Consider the following 18,559-nt stretch of genomic DNA (forward strand, 5'->3'; position numbering starts at 1 on the left):
CAATTCACACACGGTCAAATGAGCGATTTCACATTGTGGCTAGTTTATACTAATCTACTATTTACACCATGTTGCCTAATTGAGCTGCATCTCCAAAGAGACAAAAACAAAAAGGGAGCACGTGTTTTGGATACGACAACAAAGTGGCTCATTTCATGTTGAGGTAAATAATAAATGTTAATTTTCACGCTGAAGGCACGTAGATTGGATTAAGTGTGGACATCAAGCCGGGTGGAGCAGTGCTCGTCACCAACCCCTCGAGCAAACTACCGCCAGAAAGGAGACAAAGAAGAGAGAAGCGCTGCTCTGGTGCCTCCCCTCCCTTTGTGTTGTCTAACAGTGCGAAACCCAAACTTACATTCCGCAACCTGCAGTGTTTTCTCAAAACAACGCAGGCTGTGGGAGGGAGGTTAAAAAAAAAAACCACACACACACACACACACAGGGCGTAATCTGACTTGGGAACTAATTTGGCATCATGTCACCTGAAAGCACCAAGGTCGAATCAGCTAAATATAATCCCCGTCCCTCGGTGTCGAGAGAGACTCTCTTTCTATCGGGTGCTTCCCTCAGGTGGTGGGACATGGCCACTCCTAGAGCAGCTCTCCAGGAGCTGCTTGACAGGAGGACTGAGCTCGTTTGCAATGGCTGGGTTCCCGTCACCACGGCTGTCAAAGTAAGTGCCCTGGCAGCCGCTCGTCGCCACTCTCCTTCCCCGTGGAAGAAGCTCGGGATATCGCCCATCAAGCTGCTGTTTGGCGACAGAGTTAACATGAGCAATGTCTGCCACTGGTTCATGCAGACGACCGAGACTCGCTCCCTGGCCATCGCGAAGAGGACGACTTTGCTGGGGGCTCCCGCCAAGCGGAGGAGGAAGAGGAGGAGGAGGCGGCGGAGGCGGGGGCCCGGGGAAGGCCTCACTGGGCCCCGGGGCACGGCGGCTGACCGCGGCCTGGGCCCGGGCCCGGGGAGGAGGGCGTGTGCTCGGCGCAGGGGGAAGGGTGGGTGTGGCGGCCCGAGCAATTGGCTGAGTCGCCATCATGTCGAGCGCGGCAGCGGCTGCGGCTGCGGCGTGTGTCGGAGGGAGGAGTCGGAGTCGGAGTCGCCGCCGCCCGACGGAGATGAAGCTGGAGCTGCGACGTTGCCGCAAGCCCACGGCACTCACAAGGCAGCGGCAGCCGCCATCCCCTCGCGTCCTCCGTCACCTCAGGCCGCCTGGACTCTGTTGAACAGCCCGCCCGTGTTGTCGGTCACAGGGACCGACTACAAGTTGGTGCCGGTCGGCAACGCCTTGCCTGACCCGGGGAAGATGGCGGCGGCGGCGGCAGCAGAGGAGACCGTGCCCCAGCAGGGGGACTCCTCATCCTCCTCCACCACCTCCTCCTCCACCACCACCACCTCCTCCTCCTCCTCCTCCTCCTGCTGCAGCCAGCGGCCCGCACCACCCCTCCTGGGCTGCCTGCGGGAGTGCTGGGTGATGCTCAGGAACATCGAACAGCCCAAGAGAACAAAGCGAAGCCGTACCTGTTCTGAGGAGAAGTTGGCCGATTTCTTCCAGGAGCGGAGGCGGCGGAGGAAGAGTTTAACTCCCCTCAAAGCTGTTGGCTACTGCCAGCCTGGCGATGCCCCCTGGGCGAGCAGACAAGAGGCCCTACCCTCTGTACAGACACGGCCCGGGCTGGACACTAGGCCGACTTCTCCCACTCTACTGGACTGTACAAAGCAGAGCGACGACCAGAAGCAACGGGACAGTCCGCTGGCCGATGTCCAGTGGCAACTGGTCGGGCTAAAGGAGTGCAGGGTCACTCTGAAGAAGATCAACGTTTTGGATGGGTACCATCGAAATGGCTGCGTTGGGAAACAGCTCTCCAATGTACCGTCACCGTGCAAGAACCCGACGCAAACTTTGGAGAGGAAAGTTTGGGAAGAAGGTGGTGCTGAAGTTGAGCGTCATTCTGAGTCTCACGGTGCAAGTTTCTGCCGGAAAGCCCCTAGTCAGTGGTTAGCGACAAACAACCGCATTGCTTGTGCAGGTGCAGCAGACTTTGCAAAAGGAAGGTGCTTTAGCTCCGCTGGTGAATTAAATTCCCGAGAATCGGGCGTGAAAAACAAAGCGAAAGAAACTTTCACAGACGCCAAGTGGAGCCAACGAGGACTGAAAGAATGCAAAGTGGTGCTGGAAAAATTAACACCACTGATTGGGAACCCCTTCATCACTTTATCAGATGATCAGCTATTTAGATTAGGTTGGGATGCTAATAGAAATAAAAGCAATCGTTAGAGCTGGAGAGGAGAAATCGTAATATTTCCAATTTCCTATTACAGATGATAAAAATTACAGTTTGGATGCTTTTCGTTCGTAGGGGGACTTGGGTGATTTTGCCTTCAACGAGCAAGCCTTTTGCAGTTATTAGAAATATTGCATTAATGGACAATCTTGATCGTAGTGAAAGCACTGTTAATCTATTATAGACTCAAGGGACTGATTTACACTTGAATTGAAGCCTGAATTGAAGCAAAGAGTGTATTTACCAACAAACATCAACTGTTGAGGTAGTCGGCAGAACAGAATTGCAAATTGATGAAGGGGAAGGGGAGGAGGATTCCAAGCTAGGCACTATGGACTAATTTACAAATAGATTCCCTTTAGTCATATGCCTTAAATGTCTGAGAGAAAGCCTGGCATAGTGTATGTGCTCATGGCAGAATTAGGGTATTGTTTTTTTGCCAGACACAATAGGATGGGTTAGAAGTGATGTTATGGTTTGATGTTTACAGTTTTACTGCGGAGCGGAATTAACATGAAACTTCGGGTGGCACTTTTATGAAACAATACGTGTAAAATATTTAAATTTTCTAATCAGGTTTTTAACTTTGGTTTGCCTCTTAACAATTCTGAAAACTCAGGGTGAAAGCTAAACTAAAATGAACCAATTCAGAATAATTTAATGTTACAGAGAACAGTTTGTTCTACAAACTATTTTACAAATGAGAATCTGTTTTGTTTAATTGTGTACTTTATGCATTAACATTTTGCAGATTTTATCAATCTAAATAAATAAATCTGTTTTGCTAGAATTATCAAATGGAGGTTTTTTTTTTCTTCAGTTAATTGCAGTTTGAATCTACATCATGAGATCATTTGGTTGTAGGTATCTGAAGTGTGATTTTTTTTTGTATAGATGTTGCATATTTAAGATAATGATGAGAACTGACTTCAAGTTCGAAAGTAAAATATGCAACATTGTCTTAAATTAACACACTTTGGGGTTTTAGATTGGCCACTGCAGAGTTTTTTGTTTGCAAATCATGGAATTTGTGATTTGAAAAAAAATTCATTGTACAAATCTTAAATGGCACGTTCAAAATGATTTGATTGCCTGTTTAATATTTAGCATAAGCAGTTTGTCCTGACCACTTACTGACCCTCCACTTTCTACATGAGTTCACTTAGTATTGGTGTTTCTTTACTTTTAAGTTGGTAAACTGGTTAACATCGTCATACATTGCAATAAACTTAAACTAAGTTCATTTAACATTCTACAAGATTAAACTGCACCACTACCACCTTTTCGTTAGTACTGGTGATCTACTGTTGCAGATGGTCTGATTCTAGTTTGTGATAGCTACACAGCCATAGTAAAAAAACAATCCAATAAATCAGGGCATTCTTCAGTTAAGCCTTGTTGCATGTTGTACTCCTGTATTCCTTGCCAACAGACCTGGCACTGAAATTGTTGCAATATTGTGAAATTTTACCTGCCTACGAGTTCCATTTTTTTAAATGGGAAAGCTAATGCTAGTGCTCTTTAGAAATGTATTTTTACAGCAAGATAAATGGTAATTGCTGCTGAGCAATCTATCCTGTGGGGGTGGAGAGAGAATTGTGTGCAGTCTCAGTCCCTCGTGAATCAATGTTATAGATCTCCTGCATTTTCTACTTGTAATTTTTCTCCTTTCGCAATGCTGTTTTCCAATTTTTGTTCAACTAAACTGTATTTAAAGAATCTTCACAGACACAGTTTAAGATAATTGTGCGACTCATTTGCAGGTGCCCACAGTTCCCTTTCCAAAGAATACAGAGGATGAAACTGATTTTGGAATACAGCAAAATTCCATTAATCTTGCACATTTGAGACTTTGAATAGTCCAGATCCTGCTATTCTGGAACCATTGCTCCTATTAATACTCCAAAACTATTCGGCTTTAAATGCTGCACAGAATAACTGTTCTTCTGGTGATCTGGGTGGGTTGAGAGGGAGCAGGGGAAACAACATGGGAACCAGGGACCAAGTGAGTCTAGAGGGGGGCATAGTAATTGGCACCCATTGAGCCAAGTCCTCAACCATTGGGACTTGCAATTTTGGTAATGTATCAGCAGGAGTAATCAGTGGCAAATCTTCTTAACTGTCTTTTAATCCATCCATAATGTGAGCAAAACCAAATGAAAACTTAACATTGATTTTAAATGTGTAAAAGGTCAGCTCTAAAGATAAGAAATAGCAGGCATTAACATAAGAAACAGCAGGCATTAATCCTTCATGCCTGCTTGGCTATTCGTCAAGATCATGGCTGATCTTTCAGTTTGGTATTTTCCTGCACTATCCCCATATCCCCTCATTCAACTGATACCCAAAATTCCAGCAAGCTCTGCTCTGAATGAACTGTCGATACTAATATAGTGCTCAAAGATTCAGTAGTCTTGTGGTGACAAAAACGTCTCATCTCAGCTTTAAGCAACCTACCACTTAAGAGACTGACATCTGGTTCTAGATTCTGCACCCAGGAAATCATAGGAGCCCTGTAAGAATTGAGTTTGGATGAGACTTCCTGGCCCACAGTAATTTCCTACTTGTAGCAATCTGAATTGAATTAATTTATATTGGCACTTAATACAAAATAGTTGGTCATAAAGGGAGCTCTTAAAATGAATTGAAATTATTGTAATGTTATGAACTTGCCAATGAGCAATATAAATAATTGTAAAACAAATGGAAAATTAGTCCAAAGTGACTTGTGTACATGAATAGAGAGAACTGAGGGACTAATTGAAGTTTTTCATAAATTATTGGATACTGGAACTGCACCAGAGAACGGAAATGTCAGAAATTTTCTCCCATTTGAGGAATGGAACAAGAACTGGAAGATTGCTAATGTGTTTCTAATTTTGTTACTGATAGGGTATGTACAGTTGGTGAGATTGCATCTGGAGTACTGCATTCAGTTTTGGTCACCTTGCTATAGGAAAGATGCCACTAAGCTACAGAGTGCAGAGAAGATTTGAGGGCCTGAAGTACAAGGGGAGATTGGACAGGCTATGACTTTATTCCTAGAGTACAGGAGGATGAGAGGTGATCTTATGGAGATGTCTTAAATCATGAGGGGAATCGATAGGGTGAATACAGTCTTTTATCCAGGTACGGAGTTTGTATGTTCTCCCCGTGACCTGCATGGGTTTTCTCCGAGATCTTCGGTTTCCTCCTACACTCAAAGACTTACAGGTATGTTGGTTAATTGGCTTGGTAAATGTAAAAATTGTCCCTTGTGGGTATAGGAAATATTAATATTAAGATCACTGGTCGGCGCGGACCCGGTGGGCCGAAAGGGCCTGTTTCCGCGCTGTATCTCTAAATTAAACTAAACTAGGGGATTCAAGAACTTGGAGATATACATTAAGGTGAGAGGAGAAAGATTTAATGGAACCATAAGATCACCACTCAACCTCCTGCACTCGAGGAATAAAGTCCTACCTTGTCCAAATTTTTTCAAAAAGTGTGGTGGGTATATGGATCGAGATATCAGAGGATGTAGTTGAGGTGGATACAATAACATTTAAAAATCATTTGGACATGGATGAGAAACATCCAGAAGAATGCACGTCGGGTGTGGATGGGGCATGCTGGTCAGCATGGAGAAGCTGGGCTGAAGGAGCTGTTTCCGTCCTGCATTCCTCTCCCTTCTCACCTTAAACCTGTGCCCTTTAGTTTGTGATTGCCCTACCCTGGGGGAAAGACTCTACCTTATCAATGCCCAACGTGATTTTGTATACCTCTATATAGTCGCTCCTTAGCATCCTTCTCTCCAGAAAAAAAAAACCCCACTGTCCAATCTCTCCTTACAACTCAAATCCTCTAGTTCCAGTAACACACTTCCAAAGATTTGGAGGGAAATGGGCCTGGTGAAAGCTAGCTTGGTTTGGAGGGATATGGGCCTGGTGCACTAGCTTGGTTTAACAACTTGGTTGGCATGGATGACGTGCTGAAGGGCCTGTTTCTGTGAATTATAGCTCTATGACTTTGATTGCCATAAATGGCATTGTTGTGAACCAAACAATGATTTACCAAAGCAGAGTATCTTTAAGTGAGGAAGTTGCTGGCTACCTGAGGCAGAAACAGTTTTAGATTGTGATTTTGGTAAATGAGTAAAACAACTACAATACTACTGCCTTCAAATGGCTTGATTACTTTCAGAATTTAAAGATCAGTGGGTGTGAATGAGACTATAAACCAAGAATTAATATTAAAGCAGTAATTAGCAATTCTTTAAACTAAATTGATGGGAAGAAATCAGGTAAATAAGCTGGGATGAGTGCAGAGATTTTTCAGGATATTGCCCGGACTTGGCCTGTGTTTTGTTGGTGTGTTTCCTTTCTGTAACCTGTTCCATTACAGCTACACAACTAATTAACAGAGGCTTTACACTCGAGTCTTGGGTTCAGCCATTTTAATTTAGGATCTCCTTGGCTACTGCCTCATGGGTAATATATCCCCGGTACTGCACCACAGAGTGCGCTATTCCCATAACATCCCCCTTTATTTACAAAACAGATATGTACAGGAACTTTACATGTATAGCCATAAATTAAATTCTTCCTTGGCATCTTATTTCACTGAGTCCAACATGTCTCCAACAGTCCATTTTCCAACAAGCCTTTGACAATCCATTTCCATGGTAGCTTCCAAATTTTCCTCCCTTGGATCTGTGACAGTTCAGTGCTCGGAATTATCTAAACTTTGAACCTATCCTTATTTGGACACATAATCCTGCAGATAGCGTGGTTTTCGAACGCATCTACCAGATCTTGTTGTCAGGGTTTGATGCTCCCTGGGGACTGGTGGTCGGAGCATAGGTCGATTTTCTCGCTCTGGTTCAGGCAACGTCACCAGGTCATCCAGGTCAACATCAACGCGATAAAATGGCTCGTTGGCCTTCCTCAGATGGTGCCGATTCCGACGATAGATGACGGCATCCTCGGTTCTGACTTCAAAGATCTGGGTTGCGCAACACGGCCTACAACCACAGCCTTCCTCCAGGGCTGATGTCGATCATCAGTCGGCTTCACTCGAACTGAATCGCCAGCTTTCAGGGGAATCAGATCTTGAGATCCTCTGTTGTAGTAGTCTGCTTGTCTGTCTCTAGCTGTTCTCAACTCATCTACTCTTCTGAATTTCAGGTTTGGGCAGCCTCTGAGTAGTCGGTAGAATGGTCCTGGTACGTCTGTTCATCAATCTGAACTGGACTGCTACTCATGCCAGGTGTTGATGTGTTGCGAAAAACTAGTATGCTCGGGTAAGGGTCAGCTCCGGCAGCCTTAGCCTTCCTCAGCAATGACTTCGCAACTTTCACACTGCTCTCTGCCTTTCCATTACTCTGTATGCTCAAACTGACACTTCTTGGTAAATCTCTTGAACTCCTCAGCTGTGAACTGTGGCCCATTATCTGTGATGAGCTGATCTGGTATTCCATATCTTGCGAACTGGCCTTTGATTTTATGGATGACATTCACTACCAGTGTTTTCTCCAGATAGTCTATTTCCCAATATCTGGAGAAATAGTCCACAGCGACCAATTAGTTCCTTCCATCCAAGTGGAACAAATCTGCACCCACCTTCGCCCATGGTCTCTCTGGAATTTCATGGGAATTAAGTGTTTTTTTTGGTTGCTCTTTCCCTTGAGCTTGACATGTCTCCCATTTCTGTACGAAGTCCTTGATTTCTGCACTCATTCCGGGCCAGTGTAGACATTCTCTTGCCCTTCTGAGACAGCCATTCACTCCAATGTGGGAATCATGTACTCTTGTGAGCATGTCGCGTCTTCTGGCTTTAGGGATGATTACTCTCTCTCCCCTAAATATGAGGCCATCTCCAACACTCAGCTCGTCCCTCACATGGAAATAGGAGATAAGATCTGGGTCAACCTCCTTGTTCTCTAGCCAGCCTCGTTTGATCACCTCTTGCAGTTTCTGCATAGTCTCATCTGTTTCTGTTGCATCCCTTATGCCATTTAGCAGAGGCTGTGCTATTGGGATGTGTCTTGCCAGGTTTACAGTCTCCAGTTCACTCATGGTCTTGTCAGTCTTGCCAGTCTGAATATATGCTCTGCTCAGCGTGTCTGCAAGCTGCATCTCCTTCCCTGGTCTGTATCTTATTGTCACATCATAGGTCAGAATCCTCTGCAATCTCTTTGGTGCACGATGAAGTGGTTTTGTGGCGATTATCTCCAGTGGCTTATGGTCTGACTGCACATTCACTGGCCTTCCATATGTGTACACATGGAACCTCTCTAGACCAAACATCACTGCCAGCATTCTTTTTCTATTTGTGCATATCTGGTCTCCGCATCCGTCAGGGCCCTGCTGGCGTAGGCAACTGGATGGCCCTCCTGCATCAGCGCCGCACTGTCTACTTTCTGACGCGACGGCCTGTACTGTCATCATACTCATCACTGGAACTCTCCACTTCCACCACTGCATGCACAGGTTTTTTCCCTTTCTTTTCTTTCTTCTGCTGCCTCTGCTTTTCCATGCATTGTGAGGCGAAATAATAATAATAATAATAATCATTTATTTTATATAGCGCTTTTCCAAGTGCTTAAAGACGCTTTACAAAAACAGTCATGACATAAAAACAAACAGACGAACTGTCCTGACGGAGAAGCGGCGAACAAATAGCGCCAGCGTCCTCTCAAATGATCTTTCTGATGGCATTTGAAACACTCCCTGCCATATGATCGGACATTTCTCCCTCTTTCTCTCATGTTTGTATCCACAGTATTTGCACTGTATGGTTGGCTGGTATCGTTTCCCCTCGTGTCTCACTGCACAGACATCTTGTCGCTGGTTCCCTAACAGGACATCAACTCTGGCCCTGGCCAGCACCGAAGCCTGGCATGCCTCCACACACTTTTCTAAATCAAGTGAGGTTTCTCGGAGAAGTCTTTCCCACAGCATGTCATCCCTTATGCCGTATATTATTCTATCACGTATCAGCGAATCCTTCACCTCTCTGAAACCGCAATGAGCTGCCAAGAGCTTCAGTTCTATTAAAAACGAATCAAAAGTCTCCCCTCTCTCTTGGCTCCTCATAAAGAATCTATACCTGTCGATGGTCTCGTTCCTCACGGGTTGACAATGCTGTTCGAAAGCATCGAGAGCCTGCGCTAGCGTAACTTCTTGTACGTTGCCCTCCGGCGACCGTGTCTCGAGCGTTTGGTAGAGCTCTCTCCCTTGCGGTCCAACTAGGTACATGAGCAGTTTCCTCATTGTCTTGTCATCCTTCCCCTCCATGCTCAAATCAACATAGAGCTCAAACTCCTCCCTCCATTGTCTCCACTCCATTGGCAGGTCCCTTGCCTCAAAATTCAGTTGCCTAGGGGGCTTCAGCCGATCCATGTTCCTGATAAAATCGCCCCTCTATCGATGGAAACAATGTAGGCCGCACAGTCGTCTCTCGGTAGTAATTACTCACAAACGACGTCCGTTGTCGTCCTCTCGACTAATCCTGAAACAGGCCCCGATCTGACACCATGTTTTGTTAGTGTGTTTCCTTTCTGTAACCTGTTCCATTACAGCTACACAACTAATTAACAGAGGCTTTACACTCAAGTCTTGGGTTCAGCCATTTTAATTCAGGATCTCCTTGGCTACTGCCTCATGGGTAATATGTCCTTGGTACTGCGCCACAGAGTGCACTATTCCCATAACAGCCTGGGCTATGTTGCACAGGCTAGGACTTTATTCCTTGGAGCGCAGGAGGATGAGGTGTGATCTTATAGAGACGCATAAGATCATGAGGGGAATAGATGAGATAAATGCAAAGAATTTTTTATCCTGAGTAGAGGAATCAAGAACCAGGGACATAGGTTTAAGGTGAAAGAGGAGAGATTTAATAGGAACCCGAGGGGCAACCTTTCAGAGTTTTTCATATCTTGTGTGTGTGTGTGTGTGTGTGTGTGTGTGTGTATACATAGAACGAGCTGCCAGACGAGGTAGTTGAGGCGGGTACTATAACAGCATTTAAAATACATTTGGACAGTTACATGGATAGGAATTAGAGGGATATGGGCCAAACATGGGCTGGTGGGACTAGTATAGTTGGGGCACTTTGGTCAGCATAGGCAAGTTGATCCAAAGGGCCTGTTTCCCTGCTATATAACTCTCACTATAACTGCACAAAACGTTCCATAGGACTGAAGGAAGTAGTAAAACATTGGATGCAAGTTGGACATGAGCCACTGATGATAAAGAAAAATCTATTCATTAATGTTAGAAACCTTTATACAGTCATCTCCAGTTACATTATAAGTTCAGTGATGTAAGCTTTGGAGTACTATGTCCCAGAGATTGGGAATAAACAATACAGCTCTGGGTGTAATTTCTTTAGAAGAATGCACTGGTCCTAATGATGGAGTTGCAGAGGATCTGTAATGAATGCCATTGAAGAAATCCATGGCAGCAGTGGCTACCATCCAAAATAGGACAATTTTACTCTATGAACAAGATAAGACTGCTTCAACAGAGTGCACTCTCCTAGTGCAATAAATCAATGTTATAAATTGGGCAATTCTCTGTGGGATCAGTCAGAAAAGGTAGGTGTAATGCATGATTTCTTCACAATTTCCCATGGGTATTGAATTTTGACATGCTGTACTTATTTTGTTTTTGAAGAAAATAATTGGGTAACATCTAGTAACTGGAGCACATAATGTCTTAAGGAGAATGTTGGCACAGTAGATTTCAATTCTATCTCCTTCGGTAATCAAATATTCTCAAAGGTGCCAGAGATATTATGTGAAGAGAATTAATAAAATGTTTTAACACCCAAAAACAATTAATGGAGCTATTAATTCAATAGCCATTTTAAGATTTCCTGGAGCAACCTGGTATTGGTTTATCATTGTTTACAAAGAGATATTTGGCAAATGTCTGTTTAATGGGTGTCATTGACAAAGTTACAGGATTTGTATCCCTGTTATTCAGATGTGCACATTTCTGATATAAAGGCGTGTATTTTTAGAGGAGTGACTATATAGAGGTGATGTCATCGAAATATATGGATTCCAGTGGGCTTTGCCAGGGTAGATTTGTGAAGTGGTTCCTCTTGTGGATGGGCCGAGGATAGGCCACATAGGCTGGGCATGAAGACGCCACTATTTCAATGGTTCTTTATTATCACGTGTACCAAGATACAGTGAAATTCCTCTATTTTTGCATACAGGTATTGCCTGACCCAAGTGTTTCCAGCATTGTTTTTAATTTAGATTTCTAGCATCTGCAGTTTTGATTTTCACAAGTATCCAATATCAGTAAGATTATTGCCACACAAGTGCAATCACCGATTAAGTACATAATGCATAGAAATAGCTCACTGAGTCCATATGCACGAGTTCCCTGATTTTGGCGCCATTTTCCAAAGTCCCAGCTGCAATAGGCCATAAAGGCCTGTTACAGCCATCGCCTCCATCCAATCTATCCCGCGAACCAATTTCCCTTTCCTCGCCTGGCCACCTGCAGCGTTTATACTCTGGGGCATCTTCCGCAGCTAACCTCTGGCGTGGAAGGTAAGACCCCTGGTTCATCCTGCTATTGTAGGGTAGGTTTACTAGGTTAATTCCCGGAATGGCGGGACTATCATATGTTGCAAGACTGGAGCGACTAGGCTTGTATACACTGGAATTTAGAAGGATGAGAGGAGATCTTATCGAAACGTATAAGATTATTAAGGGGTTGGACACGTTAGAGGCAGGAAACATGTTCCCAATGTTGGGGGAGTCCAGAACAAGGGGCCACAGTTTAAGAATAAGGGATAGGCCATTTAGAACTGAGATGAGGAAAAACTTTTTCAGTCAGAGAGTTGTGAATCTGTGGAATTCTCTGCCTCAGAAAGCAGTGGAGGCCAATTCTAAACGCATTCAAGAGAGAGCTAGATAGAACTCTTAAGGATAGCTGAGTCAGGGGGTATGGGGAGAAGGTAGGAACGGGGTACTGATTGAGAATTATCAGCCATGATCACATTGAATGGCGGTGCTGGCTCGAAGGGCCGAATGGCCTCCTCCTGCACCTATTGTCTATCCTGGCCATTTGACCAGCGTACATCCACCGTTGCTGATACCTTCCACCTCCCATCTGGTTGCTAGTCTTCGGAGGCGAGCAGGAGACAAACCTCTGACTCCAGGCTGGTTCCCAGTTCCACGAAGGGTGACCCAGGCTTGCTGCCGGGGTATAGCCGCGGCCCATCAGGGGTTCATAACAAGAATGACAAAAGGGAATTTGTCTCCAGGACAGAGAATCTCGGGTGTTCTCTATCCCAAGGGCTGTGCATATGTTCAAAATTTGAAATGGATTTTGCACATTGGATTTTGAGTTTTTAAAAAAAATTACATTGTGATCTGAACATCGGATGTGCATTCATAAATGAGCTGATATTCTAGGACTGCAAAAAGCTCTTGGTGAGTTTGAACCACCTTGCAGATTAAAGCAAGATATAACCAAAATCCTGTATCAATGCAAGTGGAAGTTGAATCTTTCAGGCATGCATTGAGAAAAGTGAGGAGTTCTACCAGTATCCTACCCAATATTTTTCTGACACCCAATGCAAGTAAAATCCAGGTGATTTGTTTACCATTAGTGGTAGCTGCAGCACTAAGCAGACTTCAATGATTATTTCCTTAAGTATTTTGAAACTATACTTCTGTGCATTGTGACGCTATATAACTTGGAAATGAAAATATTGAATTGGAAATTGGATACTTGCGAAAACCAAAAAACTGCAGTTGCTAGAAATCTAAATTAAAAACAATACTGGAAACACTTGGGTCAGGCAGTAAAGAGGACCAGCCAATATCTATGACAGGAAGAATTAACTTTTTTTTTCCCTCATAGACTGATTATTAAGTGAAAGAACAAAGAAATACAACATGCAAAATATTTATGTAAATAGAGCACTTCTACCATTTTCTACCTTTTTAATAAATCCCATGGTTTAATGGTCTGAGTCTCCATTCTTTCATTTGTTTGATGTAATGGCATATTACATTTAAACTGCTTTCCTTTGATTTTCTTTCTAAATAACTGTTCTACCTTGAGGCATCTATTTTATAAGTAGGTCATGGGTGCTATATCCACTTTAATGAATGTCGAAAAAATTAAAACGATTAGGGAGAATGTCACAGAAAGGTCTCGACCCGAAACGTCACTCAATCCTTCTCTCCAGAGATGCTGCCTGGCCCGCTGTTACTCCAGCATTTTGTGTCGATCTGCAGATAAAACCAGTGTCTGCAGTTCCTTCAGACTCAGAAAAATCAGTACTGGTTTACAGATGTTCAGCATCTCCAGCTGAAATGAAGACATTCAAAATATTTGCCGAAATAATCTTTTTGTGAGATTCAATCTACTCAAAAGACTTAAACACTAAAAATGAATTGTCCAGTAATTTAAATTAAGCAACAAAGCAAAATGTTAGTGTAAGAAAATAACTGCAGATGCTGGTACAAATCGAAGGTATTTATTTCACAAAATGAAAGAGTAACTCAGCAGGTCAGGCAGCATCTCAGGAGAGAAGGAATGGGTGACGTTTTGGGTCGAGACCCTTCTTCAGACTGATGTCAGGGGGGCGGGACAAAGGAAGGATATAGGTGGAGACAAGAAGATAGAGGGAGAACTGGGAAGGGGGAGGGGAAGAGTGGGACAGAGGAACTATCTAAAGTTGGAGAAGTCAATGTTCATACCGCAGGGCTGCAAGCTGCCCAAGCGAAATATGAGGTGTTGTTCCTCCAATTTCCGGTGGGCCTCACTATGGCACTGGTGGAGGCCCATGACAGAAAGGTCAGACTGGGAATGGGAGGGGGAGTTGAAGTGCTCAGGTACCGGGAGATCAGGTTGGTTAAGGCGGACTGAGCGAAGGTGTTGAGCGAAACGATCGCCGAGCCTGCGTTTGGTTTCGCTGATGTAAAGAAGTTGACATCTAGAGCAACAGATACAATAGATGAGGTTGGAAGAGGTGCAGGTGAACCTCTGGCTCACCTGGAAAGACTGTTTGGGTCCTTGGATGGAGTTGAGGGGGGAGGTAAAGGGACAGGTGTTGCATCTCCTGCGGTTGCAGGGGAATGTGCCCGGGGATGGGATAGTTTGGGTAGGAAGGGACGAGTGGACCAGTGAGTTACAGAGGGAACAGTCTCTGCAGAACGCAGAAAGGGGAAGGGATGGGGAGATGTAGCCAGTAGTGGGGTCCCGTTGTATGTGACAGAAATGTTGGAGGATGATTTGTTGGACACGCTGGCTGATGGTGTGGAAGGTGAGAACGAGGGGGATTCTGTTCTTGTTACGAGTGGGGGGAGGGGGAGCAAGAGCGGAGCTGCGGGATGTAGAAGAGGCCCTCGTGAGAGCCTCATCTATAATGGAAGAGGGGAAGCCCCGTTTCCTGAAGAATGAGGACATTCTCTGATGCCCTAGTGTGAAACACCTCATCCCGGGCACAGATGCGGCGTAGACGGAGGAATTGGGAGTAGGGGATAGAATTGGGAGTAGGGGAGACAGGGTGGGAAGAAGTGTAGTCCAGATAGCTGTGCGAGGCAGTGGGTTTATAGTAGATGTCAGTCACTAGTCTGTCTCTTGTGATGGAGATGGTGAGGTCCAGAAACGGGAGGGAGATGTCGGAGATAGTCCAAGTATATTTAAGAGTAGGATGGAAATTGGAAGTGAATGTATGAAGTCAATGAGTTCTGCATGGGTACAAGAGGTAGCACCAATGCAGTCGTCGATGTAGTGGAGGTAGAGTTCGGGGATGGGGCCAGTGTACGTCCGGAACAGGAATTGTTCGACGTACCCGACAAAGAGACAGGCATAGCTAGGGCCCATGCGAGTGCCCATAGCTACGCCTCTGGTTTGGAGGAAGTGGGAGGAGTCAAAAGAAAATGTTAAATTGATTCTAAATTCCAATTTTACTTGCTGTAACTTCAAATTATCAGATGTGGAATCTTATCTTGCTGGTAGATAAGAACAATTGGTGCACATCTATAAAAGGATTATGAGTTTGTAACTGACTAAAACTAACTGAAAATGTGAGTTGTGTTTTCTTCAAGTAGTAGTGTCTTTTTTTGTTACTTAAAACTCGAGCAATTTGAAACATCCTATTGAGTATTATAAAAATGCCGTGTAAGGGGAAATTGAAGTCCAAAACAATTAAAAAGACGTCAGGCAGCATCCAAAGAATACTGTGGGTAGAACACACAAATATTAATATGTCATTTCGGTGATGTAACTGTTCAATGACAATTTCTCTCTGCCGCCTTTAGGGATTATCATAGCTATAAGCTTTACTGTGGTACTAATAACAATAAATGTCCCACACCATCTATCTTCCATTTTTTTACCCTACTCCAATCAGACTTAAGAAGTCCCAATCCAAAATGTTGCCTTTCCATTCCCTCCACCGATGCTGCCTGTCCAACTGAGTTCCTCCAGCAATGTGTTTTGCTCAAGATTCCAGCATCTGTGGTTCATTGTGTCTCCAACATAGATCGATGCTATACTTGGCTAATTTTTTGCATTGTTTACTCAAAAGAAAATGCAAGAATTTCAGTCGAAAGTTTAGTAGAGCAAGTTCAATTTATATCAAAGGCAGCTTTTTGGGTATGTTGTCCTTTATGGTGGTGTTAAATCAAATTCTTTACCTTCAGTCTGAATAATCACACGTGATACTGGATTAGCACATCAGATTTATTCCACCATGGGGTTCTTCCCGAGAAGATCTCCAGACACAACACTAGTGTCTGAAGAGATCTCAACTCAGGGCAGGGGAAGAACAACTTCTCCACCATTGTTTACTTTTTTATACAGAAAAAGAGAGGTGTGACAAAAAGAAATCAAGGACCAATTACACATCTAATACAATGACCAATTACACATCTAATACAATTTCCATGGTTACAGAGAAGACAAAATCATTGATACAGGTCACATGCTCAAAAACCAAACCATTAATATAAGTCACATGTATTTAGAGAAACGCATCAATTTACCTAGCGTGGATTCAAACTTTTCCTACTTTCACACGCACCCAAATAAGGAGTTGCTAATAAGAAAGAAACTTTCTTATCTCTATAGACGAGCAATCTCGCAGCTGCATGACCTTGCTTTACTGTTTCAATACACAGTACTCGCAGTCAGACAGAGTGGGAGAGGACAATAGCCCATCTCTTCTGTACACTCCTTATCACTCGTAAAGGGACAAACACATTCTGTTCCCAAGGATAACATTTCTGCCACAAGCATCCATCTTACTGCTTTCCACTAAAATAAGCATCCATTTTATATTAGCTAAAACAACAAAAGAAACCATCTTTACTACAACAAAATATAATATCTCTAATTGACTATACTAGCTAATAGCATAGATTCTCATTCCCTCCTTTTATCATTCTATGATAACTATCAAAGCTTAAAACAATAAATCACCTTAAACACTTCAAGAGTAAAACAACGCCTTCATATTACCTCAGGTGGATAGAAAACAAACTAAGTACAACCAACCCTCTAAATATAATCAAATCAAACTTCTAATCAAATCAAACTTCTAAATATAATCAAATCAAACTTCTAATTTCTAATCAAATCAAACTTCAACTTCTAATCAAATCAAACTTCAAACTTCAACTTCTAATCAAATCAAACTTCAACTTCTAATCAAATCAAACTTCAAACTTCTAATCAAATCAACTTCAAACTTCAACTTCTAATCAAATCAAACTTCAAACTTCAAACTTCTAATCAAATCAACTTCAACTTCTTATCAAATCGAACTTCAACTTCTAATCAAATCAAACTTCAACTTCTAATCAAATCAAACTTCAAACTTCAACTTCTAATCAAATCGAACTTCAACTTCTAATCAAATCAAACTTCAAACTTCTAATCAAATCAAACCAACTTCTAATCAAATCAAACTTCAAACTTCAACTTCTAATCAAATCAAACTTCAACTTCTAATCAAATCAAACTTCAACTTCAACTTCTAATCAAATCAAACTTCAAACTTCAAACTTCAAACTTCAAACTTCTAATCAAATCGAACTTCAACTTCTAATCAAATCAAACTTCAAACTTCTAATCAAATCAACTTCAAACTTCAACTTCTAATCAAATCAAACTTCAAACTTCAACTTCTAATCAAATCAAACTTCAAACTTCAACTTCTAATCAAATCAAACTTCAACTTCTAATCAGATCAAACTTCAAACTTCAACTTCTAATCAAATCGAACTTCAACTTCTAATCAAATCAAACTTCAAACTTCAACTTCTAATCAAATCAAACTTCAAACTTCAACTTCTAATCAAATTGAACTTCAACTTCTAATCAAATCAAACTTCAAACTTCAACTTCTAATCAAATCAAACTTCAACTTCTAATCAAATCAAACTTCAACTTCTAATCAAATCGAACTTCAACTTCTAATCAAATCAACTTCAACTTCTTATCAAATCGAACTTCAACTTCTAATCAAATCAAACTTCAACTTCTAATCAAATCAAACTTCAAACTTCAACTTCTAATCAAATCGAACTTCAACTTCTAATCAAATCAAACTTCAAACTTCTAATCAAATCAAACCAACTTCTAATCAAATCAAACTTCAAACTTCAACTTCTAATCAAATCAAACTTCAACTTCTAATCAAATCAAACTTCAACTTCAACTTCTAATCAAATCAAACTTCAAACTTCAAACTTCAAACTTCTAATCAAATCGAACTTCAACTTCTAATCAAATCAACTTCAAACTTCAACTTCTAATCAAATCAAACTTCAAACTTCAACTTCTAATCAAATCAAACTTCAACTTCTAATCAAATCAAACTTCAACTTCTAATCAGATCAAACTTCAAACTTCAACTTCTAATCAAATCGAACTTCAACTTCTAATCAAATCAAACTTCAAACTTCAACTTCTAATCAAATCAAACTTCAAACTTCAACTTCTAATCAAATTGAACTTCAACTTCTAATCAAATCAAACTTCAAACTTCAACTTCTAATCAAATCAAACTTCAACTTCTAATCAAATCAAACTTCAACTTCTAATCAAATCGAACTTCAACTTCTAATCAAATCAAACTTCAACTTCTAATCAAATCAAACTTCAAACTTCTAATCAAATCAAACTTCAACTTCTAATCAAATCGAACTTCAACTTCTAATCAAATCAAACTTCAAATTCTAATCAAATCAAACTTCAACTTCTAATCAAATCAAACTTCAAACTTCTAATCAAATCAACTTCAAC

The sequence above is a fragment of the Rhinoraja longicauda genome, chromosome 27 (assembly GCF_053455715.1).
Source record: "Rhinoraja longicauda isolate Sanriku21f chromosome 27, sRhiLon1.1, whole genome shotgun sequence".
Classification (NCBI taxonomy): Eukaryota; Metazoa; Chordata; class Chondrichthyes; order Rajiformes; family Arhynchobatidae; genus Rhinoraja; species Rhinoraja longicauda.